General features: G+C 37.8%; 1 non-coding gene across 1 annotated transcript; it reads right to left on the bottom strand.

The window, feature by feature from the left end:
- Positions 1–6,637: 6,637 nt before the first annotated feature.
- On the bottom strand, positions 6,638–6,741 carry LOC136401982 (U6 spliceosomal RNA). The gene has a single exon (XR_010750900.1). It is a non-coding gene; the product is annotated as a U6 spliceosomal RNA (small nuclear RNA).
- Between the last annotated feature and the right edge of the window lie 20,781 nt (positions 6,742–27,522).

The raw sequence follows: 27,522 nt of genomic DNA, 5'->3' as shown, positions 1-27,522 counted from the left end.
TTGGCAAGGATGTGGAGAAATTGGCACCATAATATATTATTGGTGGGACTGTGAAATGAGACAGCCATTTGGAACAGTTTATCTTTTTCTCAAAATGTTAAAGAAAATTACCATGTGGTCCAGAAATTCTACTTATAAGTATATACCCAAGAAAAATAAAAATATACATCCATCCAAAAACCTGTATAAGAATATGCATAGTGGCATTATTGATAATAGTCCAAAAGGGAAACCATTATATGTCCAACAATTAATGAATGGATAAACAAAATAAGGTATATTCATACGATACTATATTATTTGACAATAAAAAAAATGAAGTACTGATATATTCTATTGTATGGCTGAATCTTGAAATTGTGTCAAGCTGTAGTGAAATTGGAGGATTTCAGGGATAGTCAAGAAAAAATGTATTTTTATGGTTTATGTAGCACATTATGAGCTTTACTTGGGCCACACTGACAGATTTGACTTGGGGGAGGGGTAGGAGTGGAGTCCCTCATAATTTCATGTTTTTAGAGATTCATGTATTTCATACTGATTTTCTCCATGATTGAACTATTTCTTTCTTTGTCTTTCCCTCTCCCCCACAAAAGATTCTTAAGTCAAAGCTAGCAACAAGGAACACTATTTTCCTTTTCAATTAGAAAGTATGTTTAGTTTGCTTTCTCAGCTTTCTCTGTTGTCATCTTCTTAGAATCCAAGTCCTTGAGAGAGCAGTTACCATAGACCTATGACCAAGAAGAGGGTGTTTAATGGGTGCCAAACAATGTGAGGTCAAAAATCCACATTTAGCTTTTAACTCCCCCCTCCACCCTCCACCCGGGATGTTTGAGACATCCCGGACTCAAACAACCTTGGATTAACAACAGTATTTTCACAGTGCTGTTGGGAATCCACAGTTAAAAAACTGCAGTTGGGAATGCAAAAATATTGTTTTGGATTCAAAGTTGGTTGAATCTATAAATAAGGAAGGCTGACTGAGCTTTTTGAAATAAATCTGTATACTCGTGAGCCTGTGCAATTCAGATCTGTGCACTCCAATACTCAAATTCGTGTTGCTCAAGGTTCAACTGTATTTCTGTTTCATAAGAAATTAATGTTAATTCTTGGGAGTGAGGCTTCCATTGTCAGTAAGGCATCAGCTCATCAAAATCAACCAGCAATCAAAGCTGTGATAACTGTCACCTATAGGATAAGGAGTAGAAGATTATCTCTAATTCAGTCTCTGTTGGGTTCCTTTTGAAAGGGTCAGTTGTACTAAATATTCATAGATTTCAGTCAGTTCCAAACAACAGAAAAGAGAATCACAATCGCTGAACCCATTTTCATTAAGATTTATATTCAGAGAAATAGGAGTTAGAAGCTTTCCATGGTTACCATTTAGTTAACATATTAATGGAATAGATGACAATGCAAAACAAGAAAACAGAGGCATTAAGAGTACATTGGCACACATCATGTCAGGTAATTAAAAGTGACACTAAAACATAACAGCAATAATGCTCAGGCTAGAGTTAGCCTTCGTACATGTCAGCGGCTAGCAACCTAGAAACATTCCCAGAAGCATCTTTCATCTGTTCTCATTTTTAATATTTGCTTTAAAGTTAGTTTTTTTTAAAAAAATTGAATGTCTAATAGGTACATTATTAAATATGGACTTTGGATGATTTTATGATAGCAGAAGAGAAAATATAATTTGAAGCTAAGAGTCAGGTAGCCATATTGGATTGTCACTAGTGTGAGACGCACAAGATTTTTATGACATTTGTTTTTCCCTAAGGAGTGAAACTGTCTAAGGGAGGGATGCCAGATTATATTTTATGACAATAGCATTCTTTAGGTTGTATTGGGTATAATGTCTTATAGTTTAGATATGGTTCTTTCCATCTAGAGAAATTGAGAGCACTGTAGAGAAAGGTATAAAAGTACCATTTCATTGACACAAATATATCTGCACAGAATGCATAACTAAAAGAATTTCAGGCCACACATTTCCATCCTAAAAATTCTAATATGCTTACATTCTGAGAATCTTTAATTACATCAGAGTTCTTAGAAGCAGCTAAAATAATGTTAATGAGAATTCTCTGTATCATATTGTTGTCAACTATCAATACTTATTTTACTGTCCATAACTGTGTATTTTTAGTTCATTGTACTCTCTTGTTTAAAAAATGTTATATCATGAAAAACACAATGTAGTTTTATGATTGCTGATTCTGAAAATTAAGGAAATACTTAGGTTAGATAATTCATGCTTACATTTTTTAGAAGAGGTGTTACACTTGACCTGACAGAAGCCTACTGTATTTGGAAATATTGTCATACTCAGTTCCCCAATTCCCTACTTACTACTTTGTTTGTTTGTTTGTTTTTTATTAATGAGATAGAGAGAGAGAGAGAGAAAGGGACAGACAGGGACAGACAGACAAGAAGGGAGAGAGATGAGCAGCATAATTCTTTGTTGTGGCATCTTAGTTCGTCATTGATTGCTTTCTCATATGTGCCTTGACTGAGGAGTTATAGCCAAACCAATGACCCCTTGCTGAAGCCAGCGACCTTTGGGCTTAAGCCAGTGACCATGAGGTTATGTCTGTTATCCCATGCTCAATCCAATGATCCTGAACTCAAGCTGCTGAGCCAGTGCTCAAGCCCGCAACCTTGAGACTTTGAACCTGGGTCCTCAGCATCCCAGACCAATGCTCTGTCCACTGTGCCACTCCCTGGTCAGGCCCTACTTACTATTAAAGCAAGTATTGCACCTGCTGTTATCATCTTAAATGCACTAAGGATTTTCTGTAACAGATTTTATCAAACTATTATTTTATGAAACTCTTTCCACTCCAATTCCAAACTAATTAGTCAATTCATCATTTATTGCTTTATATTATTATTTCATATATAAAGTTGATATCTCTACTTAAATTATTAAATGTTAAAGTATATAGTATGCAAATATGGATCTTACAAGAGATGAAGTATTTACCCATTTCTATCAAACCTGATAAGGGGGTCACAGCACCTTTGATTTGTAGCCAAGTTGAACACAATTGTACGTAACCTGGACACTTCTTTCTTGGTGATTTGAAGTGAAGAGGGAGAGCAGAATTATGGGAATGAGCCCTTAACCTGTGGGATCTGACACTGTCTGCAGGTATAAAGTTGAAAAATTGAGTTGAATTATAAGATGCCCAGATAATGTCACAGATAATGGCTAGGTGTGGAAAAAATCCCTATGTGCTTAGTGACCAGAAATGTCCAAAGTGAAGTATTTTGTATGAGTAACAAACATAGGCAGAAACCGGAATTGAGGTGTTGTTTTTTTTTTTATTCCCTAGAAATAGAGGAAAGGCTGTGTTTTTCATTTTAACTGCATATCTGTGTAAATACATAAATTTTTAAAATCTATACTATTTTTAGCATTTAAGAATTACATAAAAGACACAAAATTCCATATATTCTTTGGTATCTTGAACAGATTGATAATCTAGGTAGATTGTAAAATACCTAAATACCCAATACACACATATATTGGGCAAATCTGTACCTCTCTAGGGAAGACAGCCATTATAATAATACCACATTTATGATCATTTCCTCTATGCTAAGCAATATTCCAAAAGTATTATGTGAGATTTCTCATTATTTCTCACAATAAACCTAAGAGGTGAGCATTATAAATTCCCCCCTTTTATCAACAAGTGAGGTTATGAAAATGAGAGCTTATTAAAGTGTCTGTGGCCACATGGTCGATATGTGGCAGACCTGAGATTCAACCTTGGCAGACAGACTCCAGAATCTTCTCTTTTAACCTCTTATCTATACAAAAAGTTTGATTTTTGTGAGCTACTGAATTGTTAACTACTATTTACAGATTGACATAATAGACTGTGGTACTTAGAAAGAAAAACAAAACTATGAAAGTTGAATTCTATATTATTAATCATTAATGTTTCTTAGATAATAGATCCTTTTATTTTTATTTATTTATTCATTTTAGAGAAGAGAAACATAGAGAGAAAGATAGAGAGAGAAGTGGGGGGGGGGGAGTAGGAAGCATCAACTCCCTTATGTGCCTTGACCAGGCAAGCCCAGGGTTTTGAATCGACGACCTCAGCATTCCAGGTCGACGCCTGATCCACTGCGCCACCACAGGTCAGGCGATACTGGATCCTTTTAAAGCTAGCTAATACTAAGGACTTTCCCTCCAGAGATGTGGGTATACATATGTGTGTAAGCATACATACATGTATATATGTAAATTGCTTTGTGTTATATCTTCTGACAACCTAAACACCCATTTATAAAAGTTGAATTAAATGAACACTGTGTTTATTGGTCCTTTTCCCAATTAAAAAATTATTTAATCAATTTTTGTTTTGAGTACAAAATATTTTCAGATTTATTTACCTATATTTTTAGTAATTTCTTAAAACACAGAGACTAATTTTCAAGTAACAGATTATTCAATCAGTATTTAAGCTACTTTCAAAGGTTGTTCAACCTGTTATTTAATTCCAATTTAAATAGCTAGAGCATAGAAAGACAGCTTGAGTATTTTGGGGCTTGAGGGTACTTTTGTGAGCTAGCTTAAAAATGTTATTTTCAGTTATACTATTTTTGGATGTGGGACCGATCACCCCATATCTATATGCTATACATGCCTCCCTTGCCTCAATTATGACAGATACAAGCTTCCTAAAGATAAAAATAAGTGAAACCAATTCTTGAGGTAAGCCCTGGTCTCCCTTGCATCAATGATCAACAATAAATATTTATAGATATAATATGTTAAGGGCCAGAAATGAATTCTACATAGTAGTAATCCTCATAACAAAGTTAAGAAGAATTCCATAAATGTCCTTTTTACAGACATGGTAACTGTTAGCCAAAGCATTTCCAGTGCCAAGCAATAAAAAATCCAGCAGGTTAAATAGATTAGTTGAATAGAACTCAAAAGTCTAAAACTAGTCTGTCTCCAGACATGGCTTAACCAGGGATCCTCACGAATTCTTCAGCAATTGTCCCACCCTCCGCTGTGTTGCAGAGTGCCCTCCGGTGGGCATGAATGCTTGCTGCCACCTGTATCACATAGCTTCCCTTTCCAGTACCGCCAGAGGCTGTCTCCCACATGTCCAAGCTTCACTCTGATTAAACCATCCTGAACCAATCACTGCCACCAAGGAGTACCACAATCTAGTAAATGCATAAGGATTACAATGAGCCAAATCATAGATTTCTACTGTCAAAAAATGTAATGATTGCCTGACCTGTGGGGGCACAATGGATAGAGCAACGACCCAGAATGCTGAGGTCACCTGTTGGAAGCCTGGGCTTGCCCAGTCAGGACACCTACATGGAGCAACTGCAGGTTGGTGGTTCCCGCTCCTTCCCCCACCTTTCTCTTTCTCTCTTTCATCTCTCTAAAATCAATAAATAAAATCTTTAAAAATTTTTAATAATATATGCATATGCGTTGTTACTTTTATTGAGAGAAATACATCTTGGCATACTATTAGTGTGACAACTATGGGGTCTTGGCTCTACTATCTCACCAAGTTTATCTGTAACTCCTCATATTCAGTTATGAAATGAAAATCTACTCATTCCCACATTCATTATTATGCTTATTATGAGAATGGAATATATGTCAAGGGTAAAATGACAGTGGTCAAGTGGCTTTAGATTTGTAGTGTGTGATTCTTGTGAACATGAGTTGCACACATCAGACATTGAGTGCCTTCTAGAAATGGCATTTTATCATAGATATCCTTAAAGATCCCTTTGAAGACCTCGTTCTTTGCTTTTTGTATGAAATTAAAATGGACATAATGAAGTTAAAAATGCAAAGACCATGCCCTTTAAAATTTTTAAATTGTGTTTTAACAATAGTCACTTTTAAAGTTTTGTCATGTATTAACAGAGTAAGACACTGTATTTATTAGGACTATTCTTTCTTAGCAACATTTTGAAACTTTTAGAAGATGGGTCATTCTTGAAAATAGATTGGAAAGCAAGGGCAAATCGGGTCATCCTAGCTAGTCAATCAATCAATCTATCCATTAATCAATCTTGAATCAAAGTCATACTTTTGCATTAGTAATAGAAAGGGCATATTATTCCCCAAAACAGAATCTATTCATCAGACCATTTTGTGAATAAAGTTGTCTCACTGACAATCGTGCAGTTTTAGTATGTGTGTATGTGGGTAATTAAGAAAGACAGTTTCTGTGTAAGCTGGAAAGACGTGTACATGGTTTAAGTACTTGCTAGAGTTTTTGTTTGTTTGTTCTGTTTGTTCTAGAAAATACCTGAGTCAGAATCTGGCATGAACTCAGGATTTAATCATTTAAACTAACAGTATTTTGTTGCTAACATTATAATTATTACTATTCAATTTGATGTTGTGGTGATATGATCAACCTGTATTTTCCATTTCTATTCAACTGCAATTGATATACAGCACTGTGTATATTTAAAGTGTACGGCATAATGTTCAACTTACATATATCATGAAATATTTACCACGAGTTAACACCCATCATCTCATATCAATACAAAAAAAAATATATATTTCTTTACCTTGAGATGAGAACCCTTAGGATCTACTCTCTTGACAACTTTCACGTGCACTCAAAATATGGAACGCTTCACAAATCTGCGTGTCCTTGCGCAGGGGCCATGCTCATCGTCTCCATATAGTTCCAGTTTTAGCGTGCGTGCTGCGGAAGCAGGCACAATCTATTTTTTCATGCCTACCTCAGTACACCCTCCTTTCGTCCAACAAAGCAATTCTTTTCAAGAAATTATTTCCGATCTATGCATTAAGTAGTGAGGAAGTGAGGTTCTGTGGCATATTTTAGCAATCAACAAAAGATGAGAGGCTCTCCGCAATATTTATTTTAGGCCCCAGATATAAACATTGGACATTTGCTTCCCTGGATCATCTTCAGGATCAAATAATAAACAGTTTGATTTGACAGATTTCCTCTCTGTGTTTCAGGCATCTGTTATAACATAAATAACGGGGGCACTTGATGAGAATCTGGAGGAGGAAATATATAAATAAACCAAATTTCAACTTGAAAGTTATTAATTGTACCTTGGTATTTAAATGGATGGCACATATTTATTATAGTATCTTTTTGCCAGATATCCAAGTATTTTAAATAACGGCTCCGCAATTCAATAATATCTTAGGTAGGAAGGTGTATAACCAATGTAGTCTCAATATTCCTATTTTACTAAAATCTCATTTAGCATATTAAATATTTTATCCTCCTGAATTTTTAAAAGCTAAATTTAATTATGCATGGAGGCAAAATTTCCCCCAAATAATATTATTTTTAAAGTATTTAACCCTTAACATAGGATCTACTTCTTCTTAGCCAAAAGGCTTTGTCTTGTTTTTCTTTGGCATGATTTATACATACCTTTGTCTGTTTAAATAAGTTCACATAGGCAGGTGTATTAGTTTCCCAGTTTAAAATAGAGAGAGCAATCATCCACTCCCCATAATTTGTGTGCTGAAGAAAACATAACTCAGTAGTATATATAATAGATTATAATGTCCTGAGGATTTTTTTTTATGACTCCTGAAGCAGCAGATGGACAGACACACAGTAAAGGACTAGAGCATCCACATTTAAAATTCCGGATGTTTTAATTATCTACATGATAGTTTTTGTTGATTCCAGATTTAAAAGTCATTGCTGGCCAGCATTGGCAGTCACCTCTTTTTTTAATGATTATTTGCTAAACCATTTAAGGTTTGCAATCTCAACACTGCTACTCAGACTAACTACAAAATAAATACATAAGGCCTAAATCAGAATGAAGCCAAGCCAAAAATTAATCCTTATCAATGTTATATTGCTGTAGCCACCCTGGTTTCCACTTTTAGAATGGTTTTCTAAAGCGATAGGCAGTTTTGTCATCATTTGTGAAATTCCACCAGTCATCTGACCACAAATAGTTGTGTGTCAGACAAGACCCACAGGCATGCAGTGGACAAGACGAGCGAGGACCCTGCTCTCATGGGGTTTGCATTCTGGACAGACGGATGGGTGGACTTTAGATCAAGTGATGTGGAAAATAATGAATGTAACAAATATCTTTATTAAACAAGATAAGTTCAAGTGACAATAAGTGCTATTAAAAAGGAAAATATATACAGTGGCATATGAGGGGATGTGTTGTGGATCTAAAACCATCTCTAGAGGAGATGTTAGAGACAATACCTAAATTTTACAAAGTGCTTGTTCATGTGACCAGCTGGAAGCAGAGCATTCCAGGCAAAAGGAATAAAAAATAAGAAACATCTGATGGGAATATTTATATTTCATCAAAATATGAACTGTAGAGGTTCAATGATACCTTGAATTTTTGAAATTCCTGAAAATATATTGATGTAGTGTTTTAAGGTATGTTGGTTAAGCAAAGAATTTTTTTAAAAGTGTTTAATAGCTTCAGAAAATAACAGGAGAGTCATCTGTGTAACTAATATTCTCAGTTGATCACATTGTAGTATAATTTGTGCATCAAAGTATTCAGCTAAACAATCGTTTACTACCTATTCACTCATAGGAAGAATGTTCAGATATCTCAGCCATCACAAACTCCTAGGTAATCCTCCAAAATACTTTAAAAAACTATAAGATTTTTTGCTTTTCTCAACCTACAGTTAGAAATAATTTTTAATCATTCATCTCAGTTTTCTCTCTTTTTCTTTCTCCGTTTCTTATACACATGCACACACACATGCATGCACACATGCATACACACACGCATGCACACATGCAGAGGCATGTGTACAATTAGCTGAACACTATTTCACAAAGCAATATTTATAGTTACTAAGTATGAAAAATTCTAATATCCTCTATCACTTTATTTTTTTAAATGCTGATCACAACCTACTAAGGGGATGTATTACCAATAGGTCTCATCTTAAGGATTGAAAATCATTGTACTAAAAATCACTTAGCAATATGCACAATCTAATCAATGCATTAACAAAATACCCAGCAAGCCAACACTATAGGCTAATTAAAGTTATTTATTTATTCAGGAAAAATTTAATATAGTTCCTCAATGTTTTGACAAACACTAAATTGAGAAAAGAAAAGAGAAAGCTAGAATTAAACTTTTCTTTTCCTGACACCATGGTTTATTTTGTGTTTGCTCGGGAGGCAATGTTTATATTTAATAGGGTAATAAAAATAATGTCTTACATTTAAGGAAGACTGATTTTCTTTCTCCTGGCCTCAGATATTGGTCTCAGTTATCCTCTGGCATACAGAAAGGAAGCACTTAAGAATTTAACAGTAGGGCCTGGCTGGTTGGCTCAGTGGTAGAGCATTGGCCTGCTGTGCGGAAGTCCCAGGTTTGATTTCCAATCAGGGCACACAGAAGAAGCACCCATCTGTTTCTCTACCCTTACCCCTCTCCTTTCTCTCTATCTCTCTCTTCCCCTCCCATAGCCAAGGCTCCATTGGAGCAAAGTTGGCCTGGGCACTGAGAATGGCTCTGTAGCCTCCACCTCAGGCACTATAATGGCTCTGGTTGCAACAGAGCAATGCCCCAGATGGGCAGAGCATCATCCTCTAATGGGCTTGCTTGGTGGGTCCCCATCAACCACATATGGGAATCTGTCTCTCTGCCTCTATGCTTTTCACTTCAGAAAAATACAAAAAAAAAAAAAAAAGAATTTAAAAGTAAAAAAACTAAAGGTAAAAGCAAAATGGTGTCAGTTTTAAAAATTTTAACAAGTGAATTTAATATTTGGAAAGTGTATTTTTAACAGCAATACATGGAATGTTTACTTAAATTTATCCCTAAATTTTTTACCACCCTGAGCAGAGTGTCATATAAAAGCTTATTCCAAAACAAAGTCTCACTCAAACAAACTTTGGCTTCAGAATACATATTTACACAAATACTTGATGCTTTGGAATTGACTCACCATCCACAATACAACAGTAAATTTATATGTGGGTTTCAATAGACCGAAAGCCAGACTCTGCCCTCTGATCTTTTAGAGCTTTAGGCTTCTCATTTGTTATGCTGAGATAATTTTTAAAAGTTATATGTTATAAGAGTAATATTGCATAAAAGTGTAACCCAGAATGTGGAATGAGTTCTGCAGGTTTGTGTAGGAAAGATGCACCCCTTCCTTGCATTTTTCGCAGGCATACCCTGAGCCTTGAAAGCTCTCTACTAACTTCCAGCGAGCAGGCCCTGGTGTATGACTCCTGCTCTTGGCTAGTTCTTGTTTTTCTACTCTGGTCATGCTGGGCCAAGCCACTGACTCTGTTATAAACATTTACAGACTGCTGTAGACTTAGAAGGCCATTGAGCAGGTTCCCATCAGGAAGCCCACAAACTTCTCCCACCTAACTGATGCCAATCATGGGCCCACTGTATGCAGGCTTCCAAATGGCTTCCCATGGCAATTCAGAAGCTCCTGACTTGTCTCCTGCAGAACATTTCTGCCACATTCAGGCAGCTAGCATATAGGATACTCCTACCACAACAGAAGATCTCTTCCCTAAGAGAAATTCTCCGATATAATACTCCATATCATGTGCACTGAAAGCATCCTATGCAGCACTGAGAAGATGCTCTATCGATGTCACTTTATTTTTCCCCAAGGCAATTCTTCTTCTAAGCTTCGGTTGACCCACAGACTGCAAGTATTGTACTTCCGTAGTCAGGAAGAAGAGACTATCAACAAATTCACAGGATTCATTTTGTTTAAAACAAGAGGTGTCCACTGACCTGTGGTGGCGCAGTGGATAAAGCGTCGACCTGGAAATGCTGAGGTCGCCAGTTCGAAACCCTGGGCTTGCCTGGTCAAGGCACATATGGGAGTTGATGCTTTCAGCTCCTCCCCCCGTCTCTCTCTCTCTCTCTCTCTCTCTCTCTCTCTCTCTCTCTCTCCTCTCTAAAATGAATAAATAAAAATAAATAAATAAATAAAACAAGAGGTGTCCAAATATTTTCATGGTGGGCCATGTGATCAGAAATCCACATGTTTTGCTTGTTTTGTTTTTTGGAATCAACTTTACTGAGGTATGAACTAACTGAAATAAAATAAAATATATCTATTTGTATACACAGTTTTATGTGATTCTGACACTGCCAACATAGTTAAGATCAGAATATTTATGTCACCCAGATTAATGTTCCCACATCATTGTGCATCCCTGAGCCTGGTTCAGGCCAACACAGATCCGCTCTCTGGACCTGTGGATCAGTTAGGACATGACCTAGAGACTCATATAAATGCAATTATACAACATATGTTCCCCCATGTCTGGTCTTTTCCATTTGACATATTCCTGCTGAGATTCACCCATGCTGTTGCAGTTACCAATAGTTTGTTCCTTGTCACTGACCAGCAGTATCCTCTGATTCTAGATGTACCATAACTTGTTCACCCAGTCACCTACTATGGACATGTTGGGTTTGGGAATACATAAACTTTATAGCTTTCTTAAAATGTGGCATACTGTATAAAAAGTTGCTCAAACCCATACATAATTGGAAATATGTTAATTCCACAGAAATTCTGATCAAGTGCATTATGGAAATTATTCTAAGGTTATTTTTTATTGTATTACACTAACATAAGTTAGAAGAGAAAGAGAAAAAATGACTTTACAATCATCAAATTCTCTAAAATCTGTTCTCAAATTTTCACTTTATTTACAGTGATGAATTTCATGTTTTTTTAAATGAGGGTTTTCATTTATCTCAGTGCCATTCAGCAATGGGAAGTGAGTACGGTTTCATCCCCGTGAACTCAGTGCATTTTAAAACAGAATTCTTTCTCTTCCTTGAACAATCTACAATGCCCTTGTTTTTCCCTCACAGATTACAATTCAGCATGTTTAAGCATTCTGTTACATGAGTAAGAAAGTATAAAGCCCTTGATCTGAGGAAGCAGCTAAGTAAATATCAGTTGGTTTCCAAGAACTAGTCATCTGCCATATTAAAACAAACCAAATGCCCATCCTCTGGTTTATCTTAATTCAAGGTTCCCATAAATTGGCAATGGTTGAAGGTACAATTACAAAAAAAATCAGAAGTCTTAAAAGTTTTTCTATCATCTCTTGCCATGACCTTGACTTGCAAATATCTCAGCACAAGGTCCACTGACAGAAAGTTGCCTTTTGAATGGAATAAAGTGTTATATCAATTCATTACAGAAATCTATCTGCAGCATATGGGCCCAGCTTTCTCACTTTGAGAACAAACATGTCACAGTCCTTCCTGAGAAGTAGCTAGATTCTACTAGGAGAACAAATTAATCTAAAAAGTGGACACAATGTGGTTCACATGTTGGATGTTCCTGGCTTCAAGGATAGAACTAAATCAAAACTGAGAATCAGGAAGTAGTTGGAAATAAAATACCCAAAAGAATCAGGAAAGAGAGGGTCAGGGACAATAAACCAGGTTCAGGGAACAAATGTGGATCACCTCTCTAAACTGTCATACACTTTTCAGACTAGTTAGACCTCCTTTATCTCACCACATTCCAAACCTGGTTATAGGAAAATTATGAGAAAGATTTTAATTCTTAAAGCTCTTCAAAGAAAGGAAACAAAAGAAGAGTAAGGGTTTTAAGGATCAAAGCCATGGTTCTGTTTGTCATGATTTTTCTAAGCATCATTCTCTGTGCAACAACTTACTCTGCTTCCCAGCTTCAGGTCACCCATATATTTGATGAAAGTACCTTACATGTCTTTCTTTCTTCTCTTTCTTTCTTTCTTTCTTTCTTTCTTTCTTTCTTTCTTTCTTTCTTTCTTTCTTTCTTTCTTTCTTTCTTTCTTTCCTTTCTTTCTTTCTCTTTCTTTCTTTCTCTTTCTTTCTTTCTTTCTTTTTTTTTTTTTCATTTTTCTGAAGCTGGAAACAGGGAGAGACAGTCAGACAGACTCCCGCATGCGCCCGACCAGGATCCACCCGGCAAGCTCACCAGGGGCGACGCTCTGCCCACCAGGGGGCGATGCTCTGCCCATCCTGGGCGTCGCCATGTTGCGACCAGAGCCACTCTAGCGCCTGAGGCAGAGGCCACAGAGCCATCCCCAGCGCCCGGGCCATCTTTTGCTCCAATGGAGCCTTGGCTGCGGGAGGGGAAGAGAGAGACAGAGAGGAAGGAGAGGGGGAGGGGTGGAGAAGCAAATGGGCGCTTCTCCTGTGTGCCCTGGCCGGGAATCGAACCCGGGTCCTCCGCACGCTAGGCCGACGCTCTACCGCTGAGCCAACCGGCCAGGGCCTCTTTCTTTCTTTCTTTCTTTCTTTCTTTCTTTCTTTCTTTCTTTCTTTCTTTCTTTCTTTCTTTCTTTCTTTCTTTCTTTCTTCCTCTCTTTATTTTATTTTATTTTATTTTTTGCAGAGACAGAGTCAGATGGAGGGACAGATAGGGACAGACAGACAAGAAGGGAGAGAGATGAGAAGCATCAATTCTTCATTGCAGCTCCTTAGTTGTTCATTGATTGCTTCTCATATGTGCCTTGACTGGGGGGCTACAGCAGAGCGACTAACCCCTTGCTCAAGCCAGTGACTTTGGGCCCAAGCCAGCGACCTTTGGGCTCAAACCAGCAACCATGGGGTTATGTCTACAATCCCATGCTCAAGTCAGCGACCCCTTACCCAAGCTGGTAAGCCCACGCTCAAGCTGGCAACCTCAGGGTTTCAAATGTGGGTCCTCGGTGTCCCAGTCCGACACTCTATCTCCTGTGCCACTGCCTGGTCAGGCTGCATGTTTTTTTATCCAAAATTTTCCTCCATTGTGAACCAGAGGGAGAACATCGAGTCTGTGACTTACAATTGTCTTCCTTTTCTAGGTTGATAATTGTCGGAAGCTTTGGGCAAAGTCCCTTTCATTGCTTCTAATCTACTACATTTATTAACATGGAATCAAGGGTTCTCATCACAAGAGACCTTGCCAAACTCTATCCCTATGCCTTGATCTTCATTTAATATCAGTCGCTAGAAAAAAATCAAATTTGAAAACTAACATTGTTATTCTTAGTGACCCCATGCTGGTTTCTAGTTATCATCCATTATTTTTTCTAGATACATAAAATGATTAATTTCTCAGGGTCGTTTTATGAGAAACCCTTAAAGTTGAGATTCTTCCTAAAACTTTTCTGTATATCATGTGTTACTAATAAAAAATACATTATTAGGCCCTGGCCGGTTGGCTCAGTGGTAGAGCGTAGGCCTGGCATGCAGGAGTCCCAGATTCGATTCCCGGCCAGGGCACACAGGAGAAGCGCCCATCTGCCTCTCCACCCCTCCCCCTCTCCTTCCTCTCTGTCTCTCTCTTCCCCTCCCGCAGCCAAGGCTACATTGGAGCAAAGTTGGCCGGGCGCTGGGGATGGCTCTGTGGCCTCTGCCTCAGGCGCTAGAATGGCTCTGGTTGCAACAAAGCGACGACCCGGATGGGCAGAGCATTGCCCCCTGGTGGGCCTGCCGGGTGGATCCCAGTCGGGCACATGCGGGAGTCTGTCTGTCTCCCCGTTTCCAACTTCAGAAAAGTACAACAACAAAAAATACATCATTAAATAATTCCCTAGTTTCTTCACTCCTGTGTCTGTACCTCTTTGGCTCATTACAAGAAAAAGGATACAGTTCTTACCTTATTAAAAGCCAGCTCCTCCACTCTTGCCTGTAGATCACGTCATTTTTCCAATCAAGGAAGCCAAAATGGCTAAAACAGAGTGAGAGAGGAGAGGGGTGAGAAGTCAGATTGGAGGGATAGGCAGAAGACAGATAGATACCCAAGAGACCTATGTTTTTAGTGTCACAGTGGACTTTTAAAAAATTTAAGCAAGTGATGATATAGTTTGACTTTATTTGATAATTCTGAGAATTTCAGAAAAGCAAATTCATTTGATTTGGGAATGACATCTTTCTATTCATATGACTTGTTTTGTGAGATGGCCTGCCTGGCAGAGACTGCAGGAGAAATGTGGCGTCAGCAGACCCACGACAGCTGCCACCAATCCCTGTGCCTGAAGCTCAGGCCATGGAAATGTTAAAATTCATGTTTCATTCTGCGTGCTCTGTGCCTTTTGTCCTATATGATATTTAATATGTGCATTGCTTTCACAAAAGGGAAACAAATAGGAAACAAATTCAAACTAGAGAAACTGTACTCAGACACATCCTCCTAATGCAGCTGTCTGTCTCATCTGACCCCAAGAGAGAATTTTAATAATGTTATCGTTTGGTTCCCATTTCAGGCACTTTGCATTTTTATGTATGCTAAAGAATCCAGCAAGTCATCCAACTGGCATAAGCAATAGGAAAATTTCCTTTAGAGCACAGGTGTACAAGCAAACAAATTCTTTCTGTGCTTGAAAATTGATCCTTCAATACAGCGAGCTCCCAGCAGTGCGCTGGATGCCAGGAAGGGTCGGAAGAGCGCACATCTGTCAGGTAGACAGAACAGATGGTGATCACCTCTCTTCACCTTCCAGCAGAGTCAGAAATAGATACTGTCACCCAGAACTGTCTTTTTCCAGTTGCACTGCACACTTGCACTTATTAAAACGAGAGATAGTCATCTTGTGGATTTTTGTTTTGTTTTTAAAGGAAGGAAGGAAGGAAGGAAGGAAGGAAGGAAGGAAGGAAGGAAGGAAGGAAGGAAGGAAGGAAGGAAGGAAGGAAGGGAGGGAGGGAGGGAGGGAAGGAGAGAGGGAGGAAGGAAAGATGGAAGGGGACAAAAAGAAGCAGTGGAATATTAAACTTCATTGTTAAGGTTAAACAAGTATAACTAACTAGTTAGTTCTGGATGCCCTGGAGAAATAACCTCACATCAACTATACAGGGGGAGTGAGTTGGAAACAGATCTCAAAAGCAAAAATGTCAGGACTATGTCAGAGTAGTATTAAAGGGAAGAGTTAAACATAATGAAATGGCCAAACTCAGTTTCCAAATTTATCATTAGCAACCACATAGAAGAACCTATGTCCTAGAATTTTGAAAGAACCTTTTTTTTTTTTTTTTTTTACCAGTTCTAGGTGTGGCTAAGCTTTGTTCTGCCACTGAGTCACAAAAAGCTAAATTTCCATGTTGAAAAATTAAATCATAACCTAACTCCCAAAGCCCACATTCTTTCAGAGGCTGTCAAAACCTACAGCATAGCTGAGCTACATGACACAGAGTCTGATCAAACAATTTTAAGTGGAGTAGATTATTTGGCATCTAAACTGCTTCAAACTCTGTTCTTTATAGCATCTCTCTGTTCCTTAAACTATGAACCTTAAAAAAAGATCCCGTGGTTGACAATCACTTTGATACCTATATGTCAGCTTTTTCAACACTTAACTGCTTTCTTTAGCCAAATATTGGAGCCATGAAGCTAGGTAACTGGATGTAATGTACCTACCTTGCCTTTCTTTTCAAACATTGCTATTATACAGCGTAAGCCAAGCAACACCTGCATAGCTGCCCAGCTTGTATATTTTGTAGGTGCTTCTGACCCCCTCTTGTGCCCTGCCTATACTCCTGTGTACTTCCTAAGTGTGGACAAATGACTGTCACCACACACAACCTCCTTCCAGCCAATTCTTTTAAGCTAAGGCATCTATAGGTTTGGGTGCTGATAAACTGAAGACTACCCAAGCTTTAATGAACATTCTTTTTCAAATCCCTAAACTAAAAGCCCCATGTGTTAAACACTGTTTTGAATCAGTCATATGTTAGCCCCTAAACCTGTCTTGAAAGCTGACTCACAATATTTGCTCTTACAACACAGCCAAATTAAATTTTATGTTGAGAATAGCTAACATGTTATCATTTTTAAAGCCTCATCATTGCCTCCATTTCTATCTAAACTTTTGTCCTGGAAGACTGGAAACGCCTGCCAAGTCCAATTTAATTCTAACCCCACAACAGTCAGTAAATACAGCTTTGCTTATCAATACATATTACTATTCTTCTTTCTGTCTGTTTTTCCCCCTCCACTTGAAGAAGATACAGCAAATGTTTTAAAGTAAATTTTTGGCTAAACAGTAATTTCAGGTATAGCTAAAAATTGTGGGTTTTTGTAATAGACATTGTACATTAAAGTCAATTTTGCCACATTTGAAAACCTGTCAGCTTTATTATTTTTTTTACCAGTATTTAGAATCCTTTCCTTTTTGACCAATATTCTATAAAGTTCCTTGGGGAAGTTGCCTTGTTAAAATCATGGCTCTTTATGCAGTCATGTTTGCACCTATGAATTATGCATGAAAGAGAGTCTCATTACATTTCATTTTCTTTACAGCGGCGCCCTCTCCCCTGGATGGGCTCCGGTCCCCGTCAGCCCAGCTCGCTCGCCCTGCAGCCTGCCCTCCATCTTGATGCCTTCCTAGCATTTTAGACAAAATGGGGCGTGTTTAACTTGTCACCCCATGCCTGGTGTAAATTATTCACCGGAGGTTTGCCCAGATTTGTGCAACAACCAGCCTGGAAACTCGGGGCCTCTTAACAGGCTGTGTGTGGGAATCCGACAGAGACAGGCAGGGCCCTTTTCCCAGCAGCTGTCCAAGGCAGGGGAGAAAAAAACCAACATTGATTCCCAAACCCAGCCGCATTTTGAAGCTTAAAACATCCCTACTCTCCTTCATGAAATAAAAGTTAATTATAAATGCCACTCCGATGGGTGTATTTCAGTGTTTTAGTGTTCGGTCAAAACTAAAGGTCAAGGAACAAAGCCCTGTGCTCTTTTTTCCCCCCTTTTGAAATGAAGCCATTGGTCTTCCATACCTGACAAGATGAATTAAATCTGGAGAAAAGATCACAGAATTTAATCAGCACAGTCATTCAGTGAATGTGGTTGGGAACAATCAGTCAAAGAAGCATATGGAAAACTAGGTTAGTGTGTTTGTGTGTGTGTGTGTGTGTGTGTGTGTGTGTGTGTGTGTGTTGGTGTGAGAGAGTGCGTATTATAACTATTAACTAAGCCTAAATCACTGATTCTAAACATTTCTCTCTTAAAAAATCCAGTGAGAAATGAGATGACTTTTGTCTACGTCAAATTATGCCACTCGCTATAAGAGTAACATTACAAAAAAAATAGGTCTCACAAAATCAGCAAAAGAATCCCCAGTGAATCAAAGTTAATATCCAAAATGTGATTAACAAGTTAGCTTCTTATTTTCTTTGTTCAATACTTTCTTGGAATCGGTGAGAATTAAGCAAGTAAAAACGCTGTCTTTGGGTCTAGAACAGTGAAAGGTGCACTGAGGTTTATTTCTAGATGACGAAGATTTGCTCATCTCTCTTTAGTTTTTCTTGAACAAATGTGGTCCTGGTGACAGAAGACTTTTCTCTCCTGACTCATACATTTTTTCTGATAAAGAACTGAAACCGTCATAAAATGAAACCCAAGAAATGACTCATCAGCTCGCTGTTCTAAGAGCGATGGCCGTGAGGCTCTGGATCAGACACTACACTTTGGAGAGATAGTCTCTCACTGGGGAATTTCCTGATACCCAAGTTCTTTCTAAAAGTTTTACAGTTTGGAATGCATATATTTAGCATTTCATTTTCTTTGTCTTCATTTCCATTTTCTCTTTAAAATTATATATATATAATATATAATTATTATATATTAGGTTTAGAAAAACCCTTTTTCTAAAATTAAAAATACATATAAAGTGCATTTCTATAGTTTGGTTTATATCACACACACACACACACACACACACACACACACACACACACACACAGCTTTTATGCCCAGTGCTCAATATGCTTATGAGAGGTGATGTGAATTTTATATAAGTAATCAAAAGATTTGGTCCCATTACCTTTATTAATGGTTAAGCTACAGGAAGTGATGAGGTTTTCTGTGTTCCTCTTTTCCCTTCCTGACTTCAATGAATCATCATGGTAATTATTTAATAGTAATGTGCAACACTGTTTTTACATCTCCAAGATAGTATTTACTTAAACAACCACATGTTTTTGTGATACATAATGCATTTCTTCCTATCTTTACTGCAATTTCTTCCCAGGATGACCACCTATCATAACTTAGTTATTGACCAAGTGTGTCTGAATCTGTTTGTTTTCATGCGAGTACAAAATTTGCAATTGGAATTTGCAGTGGATTCTCCTTTTCTTTGAAAGCTTATCTTTTAGCATAATGATTGGCATGAGAAGAATGCTATTTAGCTCCCAGATGAATGTTAGGATGACTTGTTATTACAGGTGGCTCTATTACAAAATGGACAGACACAGAAGATATGAATATAGTTCAACATCAATGTAGGTGAGGGAGGGCGGGAGAGGGTCAGCTGTTCACTTCAACAACCGTTCTCTTCTCTCCCAGCAACAGCTATAGATTAAGCTCCTGTGAGAGAATTTGTTAAACCTAGCTTGACTTCCGGGAAACCTATTTAATTAAGTGACACAAATTGGGAAAAATATATAGTAATTGGTATACAGTCATTACTTTGAGTGCTTGCACCCAAATATTTACTAGTAAATATTTTCAAGTGTAGTCTATGGTTGAACTTTCTCTCAGTTTCTTTGCCTTCATGTCCATTTCAAGAGTAATTAAAACCCTTCAAGATAATTTAGTAGGAATATAACCTTATCTGTAGTTTGATGTCATATTTGCTCACTGATGGTGTCGCCATGTCAGGAACTGGGTTGCAGTGTCCACTGAGGTACTATGTCATCTGGGGATAGAGAAGAGTATATCATGAGGATGGAGCTCATAAGACTCACAGCTCTACATGGACCTCTGCATGACTGGTCCTCTGTTTCACCCCAGATCTCCTCCCGCTCTGTGAGGGACTGTAAACGTGAAGGAGAGTTGGGGAAGAAATGGGCATTTTTCCCTTTCACTCTCATGTATTCATGCCCTGACCAAAAAAAAAAAAAACAACAACAAAAAAACACTCCAAAAATATATTCAGCTAAGAAGCAGAGCTAGGGAAAAGCTGGCTGTGTCATTATGTACCGATAACGTATGTTGCAACAGTGACTTGCAGAAGTAGAATATGAATAGGTATTTCTCATCTGCCAGTCACCAGCTTGGCATACACTACTGGATCGAGAGGTATTTGTCACTGCAGAAAGATAACCCTCAAACCACCACAGGGGGAGGTTCTTTCAGATTGGAGTGTGCTGTATTGAAAAGAGTTTATAACTAAAATAGTTTTTTCCCCCTTTACACTACAGTCTTTAATATCTGCCACCTACCCAAAATATACTCTTTCTAATCCTGCTTCATGACATGTATAGTGAAAAATTTAGGCTGCAAGAGAAATGAGTCTACAAGAACATCTACCTTAGTATTATATTTGTAGCTTAGTAATAGAACTGATTAATTAAAGGAATGATTTATCAATTACAGGGCAAAGTGAAATGATAAGGCCAAGGCAAGGTACACATTGCCTCTCCCCCGGTCTTTGTTTGGGTAAAATATGAGGTGCTTGCACTCTTATCTTGATTAATTCTAAAATGCCTCCCTCCCATATCCCAGGCCTCACCCCTTTTCTAATCACATTGACACAGTAACGTTTTTTTTGTCCCTGCCAAGTGAGTTATTTGCAATGGCAATATTAATATATTTGAGTAGAACTGAATCAAGTTGCTTTCAGAAAAAGATATAGTTATGGGGTCAGAGCACGTATTATTTCAAGAAAGTACTGCGTACATTTGAGATGAGAAAGGACCTACCTAGACTCAAATAAGGCTAAAACTGACTGGGAATTTATAAAAGAGGTGACAGCAAGGATTTAGCACTGCTGTCTCTGCACAGGAGGTACAAAATAAGCTCTCTGTTACCTTAAAGTTTGATGTATCATGAAGATTTACTTAAAGCGCAATTATCAACAACTATAGATTATTTAACAGAGATACAAGTAAAATGCAGAAGAAAAGTTTAAAAGAAGGCTCAGAAGTCAAGGGGAATGCCTAACACAGGAAGAATAAAAAAGAAAAGAAAAAGGATTCTTGCAAGTTGCCCATTCTAGTGATTACAAAAAACTTGAGTCAAATAAAATTGCCTGTAGTAACAGCAGGAGATGATTTCTACTGCCTGTCAGGGTATATTTCTCCTTCTCTGAACTCTAACATCATGCATTGCCTGAATCAATCATTTGAGAATAAATCAAATATCACTTGATGACTTCGTTATTGCTTTATTAAAAAGTTATTTTGCATCTTGTGATTTTAATTTATCCTTTTCATTGTGAGCTAGAGACCTAACACTAATTATTTTATTTTTCATAAGCTATTCCTCAAAGGAAATATACTTTCTAAAAAAATTGGTTGATTTGATCTACACACCTGGTGTCTTAAAAAATTAGAGAAGAGTAGTTTTGAATGATGTAAGGTTATCTGGCTCAAAAGCAAAGGAATGGACCACATGCTCTTTCTGATGACCCAAGTATTGTTTATAATATGTAAAGTATGATAACTAGTCCCTATAATAGCTTCTAAAAGAATAAAAATTGAGGGTTAAAAGTGTAATGAAATGCAAATGAAACTGTCCTGGAAACAAGTGCACATTTTATTTGTTTCTTACAGAATTGAGGACATAGAGACTGCTCATATTAAATTCTATCCACTGTATTCGACCTTTAATATCAGGGTGGAAATAATTCACAGTCGAATCACAGTTACTAGATTAATATGAATGCTGCAAAATATTTTGGAAACCAAATGTGGATGAATCAATTCTATATTAAGAAGAGTTAAATATTTTATGTTCTCTTTTTATTTACTGTTATTTCCTAAGTTTGTCAACAGGTTGAGTAAAATTTAAGCCCACAGTTAAACTCACACTCTTTTTGCCTACCCAATTTAAAATAAAATATAATTAAGATTCAAGATTTACACCAAACATCCTTACCTAAGTGTGATCTCACTCTCTTTCTTTCTCCAAAGATTTCTCTCTCTTTTAATGAGAAAGAATTAAAAAATATTAAAAACCTTTTACTTATAAAGTCCTCTGACATTTACACACTTTCAGGTACTGATTTAAATAGCTTTTTAAAACAATTCATTTTTGGGGTTTAATTAAATAAATGACAGAATGATGCACCTGAAATATCATTGGACTCGAGGTGCTCTGATTTTGTGGTATCCACTCACTCTCTACGGGACCTTGCACAAGTCACTTAACCTATTCGGGCTGTGATTATTTTCAGACATACATAAAACTGCTTAATTGAAACACCGTTAATGTCTTTGCCGATGCTAAGTTTGTATAAGTCCCATAATAACTTGGACCTGAGTTTCCTCATTTGAAGAAGGTGCTTTGTGATAACATCTTTCCTTTATTTAGGTTTCTTTTGAGAATCAAAGTAATTAAATTATTTAACTTTTTGAAAAGCATTTATTACCACTGAAAATTGGTGTTATCATTCTGTCACAGCTGGTATTAGCAACCTTGAGAGGATACAAAGCTATCTTGGGAAAACAGAAGGATTCAGGAAAGCAATGCTATATATTGTATGAATTACTCTTTTCTAAATTCTTTCAGATGAGTCTGCACCTCAACCAAGGTTTTTTTGAAGAAACATCACCAGCTGAATGTCCATCAGTCCTAATAATGTCTGTCATACATGAGAAGCTTCTGTGCACTGGAAGTCATGTGTGATCAGATGTTTCTTCCTTAACTGAAACTGTATGTGAAATTAGCAACAAACAATGAATGGTCTTCCACTATACGGACGGAATCTTGCTAAGCAACCTCAGAAGATGTTTACGATAGACATAGATCCCATCCTCAAAGAACTTAGGATTTAATTCAGGAAGAAAACACATTCTGGAAAACATGTTCTTAATTAGAAAGATTGTAATATTGATGCTTCAGGGATGTGCATTATGATCAGGGGATTTTACAGGGAATTGGTGGAGAATTTCAGAGGAGAAAATTTTGCTTTTAAGTTGGGTGGTGAGTTAAGCTTGAATAAAAGGAGTGGATTGTGTCGGCCCTAAAAAATTTTGACTAAGACATGGTGTCCAAATATTCTGTGTGTTTCCCTACCTTTTCTACCTCCTTTTTGGTTGGGTTGGAACAAGGAAACAATCCAAAAGACTATGAGAGGAGGTGACCTGTGTCTTGTCTAGTGTAAGTGGGCCTCATCCATCATCATCTTCTTCTGCCTTGTACCCCAGGAAGTCCTATGTTCTTCTAGGTAGCATCGCGACAGAATGGAGGAGAGTTACCAGAGCCACCTGAGCCACTGGACTTGACTTGAGAGAGAGAGAAATCTTAGCTATCATAAGCTGATAAGACTCTGAGTTTATCTGCTGCAGCAACAAGTAGGAGTCCTCTGACTGACACAGGGATGAGCAGGATTTAATTCAGTAAAGAAAAAGGGGAAAACCTTCTAGGACTTTGGAATCATATCAACAATGTTGTAGTTGGGAAATGCAATTAAGTTGTACATGGATCATTAAAACAAACACACACACATGCACACAAAAGCACACAAATTTACAAAGACACACACTTGATTTAAAAAGATGTAAAAAATATAATACTGAAACCTTAAAAATAAATTGAGGTAAAATTTATGAAAATTATATTGACAAATTAAGGAGTACAGATTTTTATTCTATAAATTCCAGTCAAACAATAAATATTCCTGAGAAACAGAAGAAGGTGTCAAAGAAGTGCAGAAAAAAAAAAAACAGAAAAGGAGAGAGGCTTGCATTTATGTAGTTCATTTAAGAGATATAATCTAGTATGTTGAAAATAAGAAGGCTATAAAGCAAGAGATACAAAATATGTATATGAGAATATTCAAATTATTGCTTCATATCCTCTCACTATTAAGTTTATGTGATAAATGTTCACTGATTACTATCTTTAAATATAAAATCTATGCAGAATAAAATAAAAAAGTTACCACATTTTTCACTCCATAAGACGCACCTGACCATAAGACACTCCATAAGATGCACCTAGGGTTTTAAGGAGGAAAATAAGAAAAAAAATATTCTGAACCAAATGATGTATTAAAATATTTAATAAAATAGGCCCTGGCCGGTTGGCTCAGTGGTAGAGCATTGGCCTGGCGTGCAGGAGTCCCGGGTTTGATTCCCGGCCAGGGCACACAGGAGAGGCGCCCATTTGCTTCTCCACCCCTCCCTCTCTCCTTCCTCTCTGTCTCTCTCTTCCTCTCCTGCAGCAAGGCTCCATTGGAGCAAAGATGGCCCAGATGCTGGGGATGGCTCTGTGGCCTCTGCCTCAGGTGCTAGAATGGCTCTGGATGCAGCAGAGCGACACCCCAGAGGGGCAAAGCATCGCCCCCTGGTGGGCATGCCAGGTGGATCCTGGTCGGGCGCATGCAGGAGTCTGTCTGACTGCCTCCCCGTTTCCAGCTTCGGAAAAATGAAAAAAAAAAAAAAGAAAAAAAGTATTTAATAAAATATATCACAATAATATTTCAACAATGTAAACTCAACAGCAGTATTAACAACCATCAGCACTGTTATTAACTAATGAGAAAAGACTTTAATATTCAAATACTCTTCAAGTTGTATGGGAACCCCAGGAACTCATCATCACTAGTGACAGAATTTAAGAAGTTCAGTTGCTCACAATCACTGATATCACTTTCTTTGCTATTTTCATATATGATACCATTTTCAGTGCCATCTAAGGCATGTTTTGAATGACCGTACCACAGTTTCAGTCTTCGCTGACTGCCATGATGTTCTCACCCATTCATAAACTTGAGTGATAGTGGATCTCTTTATTCGTCCAATTGGTGTCAGATCATGATTACCAGCAGCCATCCATTTGTTCCACTCTTTTTGCATAAACACTTTAAACGGTTTGTTGATTGAAACATTGAGAGGTTGCAAATGGCTGGTAAGACCTCCAGGAATTACAGCTAGATGATTCTTCACTTTTTTAAAATTTGTGTGTGTGTTTGTGTGTGTGGTTTCACTAATATGTGCTCCAATCTGGTCAAGCACTACCAGTAAGAGGACAGATTTTTTTCAGAAGGCCTCTAGGACGTTTGGATGAAACTTTTTAAATCCACACTCTCATTCCATTTTTGTCCATCCATCCTTTCTTGTGAAGGTGCATGACTTCTCGTGGGATCACTTCTCTTGGCATGTTTATCCTTTTGAATATTAACATCAGTGGCAGTTTCGTGCCATCTGCACAGCAGGACAACACAACCTTGTAATGGGTTTTCTCATGTCCTGACATTTTCATAGTTATGGGTTTGGCACCTTACAGATAAACAGTCCTGTTAGATGGCACACCAAAGGTTAGCGGGATTTCATCCATATTCCCAATCTGGCCAATTTCAAAATCTTTTTTTTTTCCCTAGCATCAATTACAAATTTGTGAAAAGACAGAATCTTTGACTCATATTCTTTTGGCATTTTTTGTGCAATTCTAGTTTTGGTACACAAGGCAAGGCTACATCGCTTCATAAATCTGTAGCACCATGATGGTGATCTAGTACAATCCCGAATGCCGTTCACTACAGCTATGCATTTGGCTTCATATATTATCATTTTTGTAGATACTGAGAAACCATTATTCCTATGATATGTGATCCATTCTTTCATGTCCACGTCTAACTCTGGCCACTTTGCAGCATGCCCATGAAGAGTATGCATACTTTTATCTGCTTTCTGCATCTGATTCTCTTGTTTTTCCACTCCCTTATAATTTTTTTCAGTAGGAAGTGGCTCAAAGTGTCTCTCTGCTGCTCTGTTTTCATGTTTCTTAGCATATTTTACTATCTCCAGTTTAAAAGAAATTTTATATGCTAGCATTTTCTGCTTTGACATTTGGGTAGTGTTGGTCAAATAAGTTTGTAAATATATATGTTTGCTTGCTTAGAGTTTGCATTGGGTATGGGGGACAGGCTGTAAGCAGGCAGGGTGGTTATAGCCTAAGGCTTAGTTTAAAGACTAAGCTTTTCCCCACACCCTTGGCTGATTGCATAATGTGGGGTGGTGCACTCTCATGAGGAATCCCATTATGCCTCAGATAAGTGACTTTGTATCAAAGACTTCCTTGTTTGTATATTGGATTAAAAGGTTTTGATTTCTACACTATAAAGTGGGGCAGACTGGGAACTTGCTCTCTGGGTTCCTGAGATTAACATTAGAGAAGAGAGCAGAGAAAGGCCATGGGAGAAGGCCAGGAGAAGCAGCCAAAATGGTGGAGTGCTGAGTGAGAAGCCAATTTGTGCAGAGTTTGTGCAGGAAGAAGGAAGGAGATGGGGAACAGAAGTGAATAAGTCTTGTGAGCTAGAAACCTTTGATTCTAGGAAACTCGGATAAGTCAGTAGCTTTGTGAGCACTGAATGAGTGGGTTTTGGAGCCCAGTATGTGTTTTTACATGCCTGCTGGGTGCAAGCTAGGATTAAAAATGATGGCCCACCAGTTCTTGGCTCCATTGTTTCATTACCATCTGTCGAATCTAATGCAAAACTGCATGGGCCAGGTGGCTGTGATGGTGGCCGTGGCTACTGGCTTTACGGTAGGTAGCAAAAGACTGTGGTATTTTTCTGTAAAAAATAGTTATAACACACTCTTATGGAGTGGAACTACTACTGATGCACTGTTATGCAGATGGACTAGTTGCTGATGCACTGTTATGGGGGACACTACTAGGGTTATACTCTTATAGGGGATACATTATTGAAGGACACTTTCTTAGACCCCATTCACATGACCGCATTTTGTTTCCATAGTCAATGGGTCTTGAAAAAAGATGGACGCAACAAGGAAGTCATCAGTGGTTTATTTTGGATTCGCAAGGATATGGTGGTATGAATGGACCCTTCAGAGGGCATCAGCAGATCCTGTTCCCAGACCCAAACTAAATATACAAAGCACCACTGAATCTTATCACCTGACCCAAACATTAATATCACTGGGGAACATTTTTTTTTTTCATTTTCTGTTGCATGAGGTTTTAGAACTGTTTCTATATATTTCTGCATAGTTGATTCCAAATCTGAAATGTTTTTTGGTGCATGCTCTAGTTTTTATGCAATTTTTTTTACAGGGACAGAGAGAGAGTCAGAGAGAGGGATAGATAGAAACAGACAGACAGGAATGGAGAGAGATGAGAAGCATCAATCATCAGTGTTATGTTGTAACACCTTAGTTGTTCATTGATTGCTTTCTCATATGTGCTTTGACCATGGGCCTTCAGCAGACCGAGTAACCCCTAGCTTGAAGTAGCAACCTTGGGTCCAAGCTAGTGAGCTTTTTGCTCAAGCCAGATGAGCCTGTACTCAAGCTGGTTACCTCAGGGTCTTGAACCAGGATCCTCCACATCCCAGTCTGATGCTCTATCCACTGTGCAACCGCCTGGTCAGGCACAGTTTTTATGCAAATTTAATTTCTTTTTGTTACAGTAAATGGCATGCATTGGTTTTTAAATTGGAGTTAAAGAGCAATGACTCTTGGATTGAACATAACCACAAGGCAATTAATGTTTTACAAACATCACTTTTACATAATTATAGTTGTTTTTAAATGTAAAAAAATTATTATTTGATAAAA

Source organism: Saccopteryx leptura, chromosome 3 (genome assembly GCF_036850995.1).
Source record: "Saccopteryx leptura isolate mSacLep1 chromosome 3, mSacLep1_pri_phased_curated, whole genome shotgun sequence".
Lineage (NCBI taxonomy): Eukaryota > Metazoa > Chordata > Mammalia > Chiroptera > Emballonuridae > Saccopteryx > Saccopteryx leptura.
Note: the sequence above shows the minus strand (reverse complement) of the source record. Positions and strands in the feature narration are given on the sequence as shown.